The sequence below is a fragment of the Prionailurus bengalensis genome, chromosome C2, assembly GCF_016509475.1.
Source record: "Prionailurus bengalensis isolate Pbe53 chromosome C2, Fcat_Pben_1.1_paternal_pri, whole genome shotgun sequence".
Lineage (NCBI taxonomy): Eukaryota > Metazoa > Chordata > Mammalia > Carnivora > Felidae > Prionailurus > Prionailurus bengalensis.
Window position 1 is genome coordinate 112,810,424 of NC_057350.1, and position 13,207 is coordinate 112,823,630.

The 13,207-nt window shown below is 37.3% G+C and overlaps 1 protein-coding gene across 2 annotated transcripts in view; it reads right to left on the bottom strand.

Annotated features, from left to right (window-relative positions):
* The window catches only part of MBNL1 (muscleblind like splicing regulator 1), a 205,081-nt gene extending 192,536 nt beyond the window's left edge, over positions 1-12,545 (bottom strand). Inside the window, exon 1 of one of the 2 annotated variants that reach the window (XM_043595087.1) lies at positions 12,437-12,545. The gene's annotated coding sequence lies outside the window, so the exon portion shown is untranslated. The remainder of the gene's footprint in view (positions 1-12,436) is intronic. The other variant, XM_043595105.1, reaches the window with a different exon arrangement.
* Between the last annotated feature and the right edge of the window lie 662 nt (positions 12,546-13,207).

The window sequence follows — 13,207 nt, forward strand, 5'->3', positions numbered from 1 at the left end:
TGGATGCAAAATTATTATTTTTTTCCGTTCCTGAATATAATAGGTAGCATGCGCTTTCACAAAATAACGTATCAAGTGCCTTTAATAGGAGTTTATTAATTCTGTTAGGGAGCCATTGTAAAGATGTTTATGCATGATTATTCTAGACTAGCAATAGAGCAGTAGTCTGTAACTCCTACCCACATGCTACTCCCATGCACAGTGTAACTTCCTTCTATAGCTTCAAGACTCCCACGTTCCTACAAAAGCTCTTTCCTACCTGTCACTTAGTCTTCACAATTAAATAAAGAACAAGTTAACTGTTTAAAGAGGCTGGCCACTCTGGGCCTCTCTTTTCTTGAAGTCATTCTTCTCTGAAGATACTCTAAATTATAGACGTAGCCAGAACAGTTTTTATCCTCTTTGAGGACTTTGAAGTCTGTTTCTTCTTACGGTATTCTGGTAGGTCTGTCATAGAAGAAACTGTAAATAGCTGGTCAGGTTCCCTAAATACCACGAGCTCTATGTGAGCCTTGGGAGGTGTTAACTTTGTTATATTAGGCTTGAACTTGTGGAAAAGGGCACATCTGGCACCAAATATCCAACTTGTTTGAGATAGCCAAAATTAATTATTAAGAAAAAGGAGGGCATGGATGACACTTGGTACAAGTCTGGATAGTTTCCTTACTGTGATGCAAGAAGCCTGCTGAACTAAATCTATTTCATTTATGACTAAATTACCAGGTGACTAGGGGTAAAACACTGTCTCCTTTGGTGTTATTGGCAATAGGTATTCCTGTGCCAAATATGACACATGGGCCAGCTTCCAATGGCAAGAGTCATGCCTGCTACAACCTTGTCCTCTGCCCGTTATTGTTGGCTGCTCTTGGAAAGAACATAGCCAACTCTCCCCCACCCCGACTTGTACAGTGGCCTATGTACGCGCCTCTCTTTTTAGAAGAATTAGGTTAAAAAATAAGGGGTGTTACTTCAAAGGCTGTTGTTCTGCCCATGCATGCCTTGGCTCCTATGAAATAAAGATAGTCTCTGGAGTCTGTCATTAGGCACAAATTTCTAATCAATCTCTTCAACTCCTAGTCTCCCACTAACTTAAATTATCTCCCTCATAGAATTGTGATAATGATTTCATGGGAATTGACCTAACAGAGGTCACAGCTATTATTATTATTTTAAATGGGATATTTAATATTAATAATAATATTTTATATTATTTTAAATTGTGTGTGGGGGGGTTGTTTTTTATTTTTGAGAGAAAGAGAGACCATGAACAGGAGAGGGGCAGAGAGAGAGGGAGACACAGAATCCAAAGCAGGCTCCAGGCTGTAAGCTGTCATTACAGAGCCTAATGCAGGGCTCAAACTCACTCACCATGAGATCATGATCTGAGCCAAAGTCAGACACTTAATGGACTGAGCCACCCAGGCGCCCCCAAAAAACATAGGCTATTTTAAAAATAAGCTCATGTTAAACGGCAGATTTCTTCAAGATATAAGGATTAAAATCAAATTACAAGTTTAAGAAATGTACAGCTATTGTTTATAAGATAAAAGACAAATCCTCTTACAGTTTTTTGAATGGACAGGTAGGATGTAATCAAAAGGGAATCCAAGATGTTCCCTGGAGTGATAAACAGGCACTTTTCAAACATCACTTTTAATTGACCAGAGCACAGCTTTCTTTTGTCCAACTTTCCCCACCCACTTTACAAGAAAAAAAAAAAAAAGACAACATGGGAAGGACAAGCCAAGCCAAGTAAAAGGCATCTTCCACTTTAAAAAAGAGTACATAATGCACAGTTGCATGGAAACCACATCCTTTGGAACCATATGTGATTTTTTTTTTTTTTATGCAGTCAGAGCTGTTGCCACGGGATAAAAATTTAGTTGTCTACTTGCTTCATTTAAGTGACACAAGTCAAGAGATTGTTCCAGGCGTAGCTTCCCTCTTTTTCAGCTTTTACTCTTTCCTTGCTGAAAAAATGTATCTCTCAATTTCATCAGAACAGACACCCTCAGAACTTTAAGCGGAGAACATAATGATTTTGTGTTGCTAAGTACTATTTAGTAACAAAGGTTTGGGCCACAGGAATGATGACATCACCCACAGAAAGAGGAACATTTACACTTTTGAAAGAGATTCTTTTCCAATGTGATGGGTCACCAACCAGAGGAACAAAGCCAAATAAGGCAGGAGGAGAGGCCTCCTGGTTCTGGAGAAGGCATCTTTAGCATCCAATTCTGGAATCATGCCCCAAACCCACATGCTCTTCTACGCTCCCCTTCTGCATCTAGTTCATGTCAATAAATGTGTACTATTATTATTGTAAAAAGCCTGGTACTCTCATACTTCAATATATTTGCTTCTTAACTAATCTGTTCACCTATGGGCAGCAGGTCAGGAAGTGGCTTCATGTTTCAGGGGTGTTCCCTAAATATTCACACACTGCAGATATTCATGCATTTACACACGCGTGCAGTTGGAAACCACACACCATCTCACACTTTGCAATAATCCAACAATACGGTGAGTCATCATACCCACATATTTACATGACTCAATGGACTGCATGGCTTAAATAGCACACAAGTCACCTGTGCTCCTCCATACTTCCCAATACCACCAACAAAATAGTTTTCTCTTTGGGCATTGACAGGAACACTCATAAGTCAGCTTGTGGCTCCTACAATATCATGTCTGCCTGCCTTGGGGAAATTATGACTGTGTTCCTCTCTACCCCACCCATTGTCATCCTTCTAGCCACACCCAGTCCAATGCCACGGGTAGATTTTTTTCATTGTCATCTCTTAACCCAAACAGCCATACTAGTTGTCATTAACTTCTTAAGTATGTGGGGAGGCCATTTGTTCTTGTCCCTAATAAATATTAGGTCTGTTTAAACAATACTAATACTAATACGAAGAAGGAGAAGGAAAAGGAGGGGGAGGGTGAGAGGGAGGAGGAGGAGGAAGAGGAGGAGGAGAAGTCCTTTTTAGTAAGATATTCTATATTCCTTTCCCAAATCATATTCAACCACCCAACCCCCCCTGCAAAAGTTGTATCCATCTAATTCTGGGATTTAAAAGGTAATATTGGATGATTTAGATCTCTCGGGATAATAAAAATAAATCAGAGGAAATTTATAATTATTCTGAAAATGCAGAGTAAGTAACCACTACTTATAATAGGAATTGGTTGATGTTGTAAGGGTCCCTATCATCACTGATGCTGGGATTTGAGAAGAATAAATAGGAGAACATCTGTTGTCTTTAGAGACTAGAAAACAGCCTTCTCTCTAGTCTTTTCTGCTTCTATCCATGTGGAAACTAACGTGCCTGGTGACCCCATTACCAGACATCAGGGTACCTGTTTTCAATGGCCATGGCGAAGGTCAGTTATTCCATAGCAATTTTACTGAAAAATCTGAAATTGCCACATTTAAATGATATTTAAGCCCTTTCACTTTCACCAAACCCATACCAATTATAAAAATGAGAAGGCAAGAAAATGTAGTTAACCTCTGAAGACAAACTCAGCTCATTGAAATTTATCTAAATATAATAACTTATCACCTAAGAAAGCTTTTGCCCTATGTAGTAATCCCTGCTTCTCTTCAAGCAAAAGTTTTTCTTGGCCTATGTTAAACACAGAGAGTGAATGGGTCACCCGTTGCACTCATTTCCCAAGTTCACACACGTGCATGTCTGCAAATATTTGCTCGCAGTGTACAACTCCTTGCCTTGGCCTACAACCTAAGGAACCTGGCCCTTTTTCAGCCCCAGCTTCTTAGTATCATCTCTCACTACCCCCATGGGACCTGGACTCCTCCTTTCTGCTTCTCAGATATGCCAAACTCATTCCTGCCTCCTCTGCGCTCGCCCAGCACTCTTCCCAGGGTCCTCTGCATGGCACTCTCAAAGTCCCCATCATTCAGGTCTCAGCTTAAATAGGTCTCTTTCGGAGAGGCCACCTGGAAGGCCAGCTAGGTAGAGGAACTTTGCTTCTCTGCCTGTCTATCCTTTTACTTTGTTGAATGGCCTTCATGCTGCTATCTAGCATCATTGAAATTCCCTTCGTAAACATTTACTTATTTACCGGCTTAGTCATTGTCTTGCCTCCCACTGGACTGAACCTCAGCTCCTTCAGGTAGAAATTTGGGCTTGGTCATCACTGTTTTCCTAGCATCTAGATGAGTGCTTCATGCATAATGCTTGATAGATGAATACACGAATAAATTCACTTCAAAATGGAAACAGAGGCCTCTCACAAGAATTAAAATTGTCTCTTCGCATAACCCACTTCTTGAGAAGAACCACAAAGGCAGGGTCACCACATCCCTCCTCTGGGAGGACCATAGAATAGAAAAAAAAAAAAAGTGGCTCAGTATAAATACCAGGGCAGTATGTGAACATGGTAAAGATCCATTGTGGAGACAGACACACCGGGACCAATTTTGTGACCATTATCAAACTCTCTCTGAACCTGTCTTTTTTCCCCCCTTAAATCTGTAAAATAGTACTAGGGGTACTTATTTCACAAAGTCGGTGAGGGTATTAAATTCGTTAGTTAATCCTGTGAAGCACAATGGTATTAAATACAATGGCATTTTTAAAAGGGTACTAAAACCTAGTACTAAAAATGATACGCAATGGTGCTAAAAACGAGTACTAAAAACTATAATAGTCAAGCTATTATTATTAACATTATCATCATCATCACCACCACCACCATCATCATCATTATTTAGGACCTAATAATCTCAAGAACCAAGTCATAGGTTTATAACCTTAAACTTGATATGTTGGATACACACACAAAGCAACTCCAAACAATATTCCTAAAATAGCCTTTAAAATCCACTCCAAGATCAAAAAATAGAACCAGCAAATAATTACACAACAATATGTGAACTATATGCATAGCCATGAGGCCAGCACAGGCAGATGGTGAATCAGGAAAGAATTCTGGAAGGAGATTGGTCTTCCATCTGGCTTGAGGGAAGCGATGAACCCTAGCTGGCAAGGAAGGGCGGGCACATGTGTTCCCTGGGGGTGAGGGCAGAGGCAGAACCAGTGCAAAGGCAGTGGGGCGGCAATGCAGAGTGACTGCCCCCAGGATTCTAAGAGATTAGTGGCACCCACTGTGAACCAGTCTCTTTTTAGCTCCATGGAAGAGAGCCAGTGCACACAAAAAAGAGAACTTCTCGGTCTATTTGTTGTCCCCAGGGACCACTTCTTTTGTTTCAGTTCCTTTCACTCAGTGCTAACAGAAGTATCCCACCTGACAATTGGATGGCAGTTTAGAACACTACCGTAATCATGGCCTCCTCCACATGACCTTGGGAGATAGCGGTTATTTTTATCATGCTTGTTTTATTGGTATCTAAGGTTCAAAACTGTTGAGGCCTTTTGCTTAATCATCATTTGAAGACCTAATATGTTCCAGGGATTCTTCTAGACACCAAGGATATAATATGAACAAAACAGACCAAACCCTACCCTCATGGAACTTACCTGTCAGTGGCAGGAACCGGGAATAAATAATTAAACAAAGAAACAAAGGTTTTGTGTGGTATTAAGTGCTATCAAGAAAATTAAAAGGGGGTAAAAGGACACAGTGACTGGGTTAGGGACAGTATAATAAAATATTTAGTTGGTCATGGAAGACATCCTTTAGGACGATCATCTGAACATCTAAAGAAGGAAGAGTTGTGCACAGTAATGTGTGGGAAGAACATGCCAAGAGAGGGAAGAGCATGTGCAAAGCCCCTGAGTCATGAATGAGTTTAGGAAGCTCCAGAAACAAAATAAGGAGTGGAGCCAGAGCATCGTGAATGACGGGATAAGAGGAAGGATGTGAGGGAGGAGATGTAAGTAGAGGATAATACATATAAGCAATAGTGAGGAATTTGGATTTTTTTTCATAATTAAAATAGGAATCCATTGAAGAATTTTGAGCAGGGAGTCACAGGATTTGACTTCTATTTTAAAAGGTCATGCTGGTAGGGATGCGAGAGTAGAAAAAGATCTCACACTTGTGCAATCGAGCCCCGCGTTGGGCTCTACCCTGGACACGGAGCCTGCTTGAGATTCTCTCTATCTCCCTCTCCCGCTGCCCCTCCACCACTTGTGCAAGCTCTCTGTCTTGACAGAGAGAGTAGAAAAAGAGAGAAACGTCCAGAACAGAGATGATAGTGTCTTTCACTGTGCTCAAAATGGTGTAAGGGGCGAGCCTGGTCAATGTTGGGATATATTTTGGAAACAGAACTGATAAGTAGGCTTGCTGATAAGTAGGATGCAGGTGAAGGACAGAAAGAAACTAGTGACACTTTTGACCTGGATAACTGGGTGTAAGATCATGTCATTTACTAACCAAATAAGACTGGCATGGAGCAGAGAGAAGGGTGGGCAATGAGGGGCTTTATTTTGAACGTGTTAACTTCAATATAGATGCCTATTAACATCTGAGGTTTAATAATCACTTTGAGGTATGAGTTCATAAGCTGGCAAAATTTAAGGAGGTATAACTTTTTTTTTTAATTTAAAGTTATGGGGTTAGATATCTGGAGAGAGAAGTAACCATCCAAGATTCACAGGCAGTAAGTGACAGAATGGAAATTGAAAATAAGTCTTGGCACTCACCAACTCTCTCTTCCTACCACAAATATCAGGACGTGTCCATCATTATGAGGAGAATATGGGAGAGTACAAGGGACAGGAATGTTCTAGAATCACTCATAGAAGAGGGTGAGAATTTTTCCAGTGCTTATGACTATACAAATTCATGGTTGCTTCTTTCCTTGCCTATTTTTCTGTAAGTGTGATGCTATATGCACATTTAATTTTAAAAATCCATTCTGGAATAATAAATTCATAAGGTTGACCAAAGACCACTGGTACTTACTTTCTTTGTGAAAATTACCACTTTTTGGAATACGTGACAGATAATTAGCTTCAGACTAAATGCAGATTAAACAGAATTGAAATATAAAGCTAAAAGTTTAACCAATAACTCACACAGGTATTTCTGAGTTGTATCATAACATTTGAAATAGGACTATCAGGTTTGTTTAACAGAAATGGCTTGGGCAAGAAGCACTTAATCTCCATGGCTAGGAAAAACAATTAAAAGTCAATCAAGTAAAAAATAAAATTAAACCAATAAGAATGCAAAGGTAAAAAATTCTAAAACTGGAAACAAACAGAAACAAATCAATCTAATTGTATTTCAGATGAATACTATGATAACCTGAAATGGAAAGAAAGAAAACATGTGAGGGATGGAGGGAAGAGGGAAGCAAGGAAGAAAGGAATTCATCCAAGTAACTAATAAACACAGTGTTTGGTGGGGAATGAGTGTGTGGAGGGAGAAGGTGCCCACAAACCCTGAATTCTTTTTAGTGGGTTTATTGTAGTGATTTGGGTAAATTAATTCTTAAATTATTTAACAATTTTCTATTTATTTTTGAAAGAGAGAGAGAGACAGAGCATGAGCGGGGAAGGGGCAGAGAGAGAGGGAGACCCAGAATTCAAAGCAGGCTCCAGTCTCTGAGCTGTCAGCACAGAGCCCGATGTGGGGCTTGAACTCACGAGCCAAGATATCATGACCTGAGCCAAAGTGGGAAGCTTAACCGACTGAGTCACCCAGGTGCCTCTTAGATGCTTTATAGAATTGAGTAAATGAGTAAACACGTTGATGTTCAGATCCAGGGCTCACACTGTGGAAGAAGGGACACACAAACATGGCATAGGTGAGGGCAAAAAAGAACCTTCTGGGAACGGATTGGAATTGGAAATAGCAGGTGAATGCAGGATGTCCAAAACATATGTGTATGGATATAAATTTTTATGAATGCATGCATATGCATTTTTGTATGCATACTTGTATGTTTGTGTCTGTATGTGTGTATTTGCATTAATATATTTTTGCTGGAAGGGTCAAAAAAGAAAAGCACTCCAGTGGCAGTGAGAATACCTAACCCAGATTTGGCCTTTTAGACCATTTTCCATTAAAAGAAATGAGAAGTGAATGATTCCAGGGTTGGGATGTGCTAGGTACCAGATTAACCTAGAACATCTTTTTATGCCAGAAAGTAAGAAAGTGCGTACTAATACGAGGGAAGCTGGCCACAGGGACATAGAAGCCAGAATAAAGAGTCTTCATTGGTCAGATGTGGACAATTTGAGCACCATAACAATTAAGGCAGTAAGGAATTATAAACCATTGGAAAGATAAAATTTCCTGAGTTAATATCAGGAACAGATATACAAATTAGTAATTTAATACAGGAGAGAGGGGGAGATTTTGCTTACATTAGAATACAAAAGGCTGACTGAAACGTGCCGGGATTGTTGGAGCTGGAAAATCATGATTTTATAACTGTAATGCATTACAGTCAAGACTGCATCAGATGAGAACATCAATTAATATTAACCCAAGAGGAAATTTTTCATGAGGAGTTGTCATTACAATGTGGAGAAATTAGGCAACACTTTGACATCGCAACCAAAATTAACAATACCATTGGGGGATAGATGAGCATCCTGCGACCCTAGGTATCATCACCTGTGCAGTATTCTAGCAAACACTGCAAAACCACAATCTAATCGTGAGGAAACGTCAGACAAATACAAAATGAGCAACACGGTTAAAAAGCAAAAAAGAGGGGTGCCTGGGTGGCTCAGTCGGTTGAGCGTCCGACTTCCGCTCAGGTCAGGATCTCGCAGTTTGTGAGTTCGAGCCCCGTGTTGGGCTCTGTGCTGACAGCTCAGAGCCTGGAGCCTGTTTCAGATTCTGTGTCTCCCTGTCTCTGCCCCATCCCCGCTCATGCTCTGTCTCTCAAAAATGAATAAATGTTAAAAAAATAAAAAATAGTTGGTGGGTAGACTTTAAGGTTTTAATTTTATAAAAGACAAAGAAATGATGTGGAAATGTTCCAGATTAAGGGAGGCTAAAGAGACATTGCATATAAATGTAACACATGACTCTAAACTGGATGCTTTACTGGAGGGGGAAAATTATAAAGGACATTATTAGATAAATAGCAAATTGTAATATGGGCCAATAATAGATAAAAGTATGGTATCAATGTAAATTTATGAAATGGATATTGCGACCATTACATAAGAGACTACCTCTATATTTAGTAATTACAAGCTGAAGTTAAGGGTCATGTTTTTTATAACTTACCCTCAAGTGGTTCAGGAAAGAAAAAATGGAGACAGAAAGATATGGAGAGAGAAAGAATGAGAGCAAATTATGAAGCAACTAGAGAAATATTAAGATTAGGCAAACCTGGGTAAAGGTATATAGGTGTCCACTATACAACTCTATTTTTACAATTCTTTTGAGCTTGAAATTATTTCTCAATACAAAAATTAAGTAAACGAAGTATAATAAGCATTTCTAGTGAGCATTTAAAAACTCCAATGGCGTTAGATATATGATTTTTACTCAGAAGGCAGCCTAATTGCCTAGACGATGTTCCTGCCTCTCCTCTAATTCAGATCTGTTCACCAACACAGGAAGAGCATAAAGCATTCTGCTTCAATTTTTTTTCTTATGCAAAGTGAAAACAAATTGAACTGAGGTATGCTTAAAGAAAAACGCTGCTAATTTATTTTTTTCCAGAATCAGAACTGTGGTGATTTTTTTCAAGATCATATTACTATTTGTTTGTTTCCAAAGTGAAAAGAATTTTTAGACTGTGATAACCACTAAATGTGGAAAAAACTGAGAACTTACAATTAATTTCTATAAAAATGAGCTGGGACATTTTATACTAGTTCATGGAGTAAGAACAGTAATCTAACTTCATTTCTGCTTCACTGTCCATGGTTCCATTATGAATTAATGGTTTTAATGCTATTTTTCTTTAAATTTGCATTTAAAAATACAAATGTATTGTTTCCCATAGCAACACTGGAGAATGGAAGCCCATTTTGCACACATGTAGAATGATGAAAAGACAAAGCTGGAAAGTATTTAGAAGACATCAAATCTAAATGCCTAATTCTAGTTCATATAACATAATAAAAATATCAGTGATGTTAGGGAAGCATTGGCAATGTAATAGTAATTCTCAAACAACACATAATTTACGCTCTAAAGATTTAAGCATTAAACAGTGTTTTTATTTTCTAGAATGCAGATGTATAAATTAGACCTCATATAATGCTTCTTTTTTAAAGGAAATACTCAGAAATATAAAAGAATTTGCCTGTATTCTTTATATTTGCAGAGATTCTTTCTTGTGTGGAAATGAGATGCATATTCCCTCTTACAATCATATGTACTTCCAAAGCACATATTTTTGTGAACACAATAATTTTCCCATATAACACATCTTTTCATTAATAGAAGAAATATGAATATGCTACATGTGGCACTTATTTGGAAGTCCCATCCAGTAAAAATAAACAGAAAATCAATGGATGTAAGTGGACACAGTTTGCTTTTAAAAAGGCTGAAAAAGCCATATTATCCAGATTTAGAGGATTTTTGTTTCTGAATCCAAAACACGCCATCCCTCTGAATCTGCCCTCAAACTATAATCTTTCCAGCAAAAAGCTCTCATCTTTACTTTTGCAAATGAGACAATGGCCAAAAAACCAAGAAACAAAAAACAAAAAACAAAACAAAAAAAAAAAAAAAGGAAAACTAACCAAACAAGGACATCAATGTTTCAAAAGTTCTTTTGGGAGTCCGGTCATCTATGTTAAGAACAAATAGCCTTATTGTTTCAAAGCGAAATTATTATTTGAAAGGTAACATATTAGTGAGGTGGGATAGAGCCCTCTAGAAATAGGTCATTCTCTTGCCCAGGTGGGCGGCTTTAGAAAGTTCCCACTCTGAAGGAGGGGACAGACACCCAACAAAGCTGTGAGATTCGTTGGATCAACCCTGGATGGCAGCAGTCTGACAGACACCCGGCAAGAACACGCACACATCATACAGACAACCACGTCTTATTAAGACAGATACAAATTTTTGCAGCGCTATACAGCAGTCATCCAGCTTCAACTTTTATGATTCAGTGAAGATTTATGTCTCAGTGTGTCATATGAATGTAATCTTAACGAAACACAGTACAATTTATGTCTGTAGTTGAAAAGTAAAAATTTATGTAATAAATTACTTACAATATTATATCAGCTTCACTTTAAAAATGTGGGTTTGGGGGGTGGACTCTTAATGCTTTTTCTTATGACACCATGTGAAATAAAAAGCCTATGCAATGCATCTTGCTGTTCTCCCAATAATGACAAGACCTTCTCCTTTAACAATCCACATAGCTCATGGAAACTCAACCAGGTAGCACTCATTTTTCTTTTTCTTTCTTTTTTTTTGGCATATATAATTTTGTCATGGAACAAATTCTAAACCTACTCTCCATAATCTAGGACTAAAACACCCTATTTTCTAGGTAATGTAATAGAACCAGTGTGACAGCATTGTTCACCCAAATTGATTAAAATTAAATCCATTAATTTATGGAACAATGTGTACTTTCTTTTTCAGAAGCCACCTGATTACTCTAATTAAGAAAGCAAACCAAATTAAGTAAGCATTCAAATATATTATTTGCTTACAAAAGATTTACAAATCGCTGCGTGATAAATGTAATTATATTAAATAGTTAATATGCATATATATTACTCTGGCTTGGCACAAATAAAAAAATTCTGTTGGATTTAGATTACTTTAGAATTTCCTAATGAAATTAGTTTCAGCTTATTTTGATCTGCAATTATGAATTCAAAGGGTCTGACTTTTAGTTCTTACTCCATTTTTAAGCATTATAACTGGGAATTAATCTTAAGACAAACATAAATGTCTAAAATTTGATTTACTCATTTACTTTTTTAAATACTACTATCTACAGTACGAATTGCTTTTTTCCTAAGTATTTAAATATCATCATAATGTGATGATATGAAAGACTGAAATGTCACATTTTAAATAATTCTCTATATTTTCACAGTGGGTAGAAACAAATGCAAAAATATCTTTACCCTGGAAAATGTCCAACTAATACTATGCAAAATGAACAAATGTAACTAGGATAACTTACAAATGTTAGGAATTTACTAGAGCTAAGGGAAGAAAAAGTTCTCAAAATTTACATTAGTATGAAATTTCTTTTGGCACTAAATTGTGTACAAAATTATGAAAATAAATAATTTCTTTTTACTTTTCAGTTAAAATAATTTGGAGATCAATAAGAACTTCAAAATCTTCCAGCTTTTTAAAAGATTGAATGTGCGGTTGAAGCTGTAAATTTACTAAAGTTTTTCATTTAAAATATGGACTATTTCCGTAAGAATTGTCAGATTAAGCTAACCTATTTTATAATGCAGCCAACATTTAAATTGTTATTCCATAAACAGCAATCCAAATAATAAAAATAAAAAATAGCAAGTTAACACTTTCTTCTTACCGCTGCGTTATTTTCAGTTGCTTGTTAAGCTCCTTAAATAGTTGAGTTAACCACCATCTGAAAGGGCTCTGACTCTCTGCTTAGCTCTTTTTAGTCAATTTTTTTTTTCTTTCTGCAAAAGGACAGTCTACCAAAAGAGGAAGTTGTGAAACACCAGAGTCATTTTGCTTTAAACATTCTATGGAGAATGGAGTTATTCACAAACGTCACATTTGGAATCATGGTAACAGATTATAATTTGTGTGTGTATTCATATATAATTAACATATACACAAATGTATATGTGTGAGCAAGTTTTTGAAAAGTTAAGCTATTGAAATCTATACTTGATTATGTAATGCTCATTTACATAAGGAAACATCTCCTCTGCGGCCAAAAGATAATCATAGAAAAACAAAATTCTGCTCTATGCAGACAAAAACTGTCAAGCTGATACATGAGGAATTAACTTGCTTTTATAAGGCTAATTAATTTAAACTCTTCAGAGTATGACCTAAATGCTAATCTGAGTGCAGACATATTGTACAAAGAAAGAAAGAAAGAAAAAAAAAAAAAAACTTCAGTAAACGGACTTTTTTCCTGGAATCTGGGTAGTGGTTTTTTACCTACAGGCCTTAAACTTCCTTTCTCATGAATAGCTGCCTGTTACATACAGATAAAGAATTGCAAAACTGAAACTGTTGCTTATCCATAAGCTATGGTCTGTCTAAAGTTCGGCCACAAGAATAAAAAGCAGGTGCTGGTCCTGAAATGCTGAACATCACTGGTTAA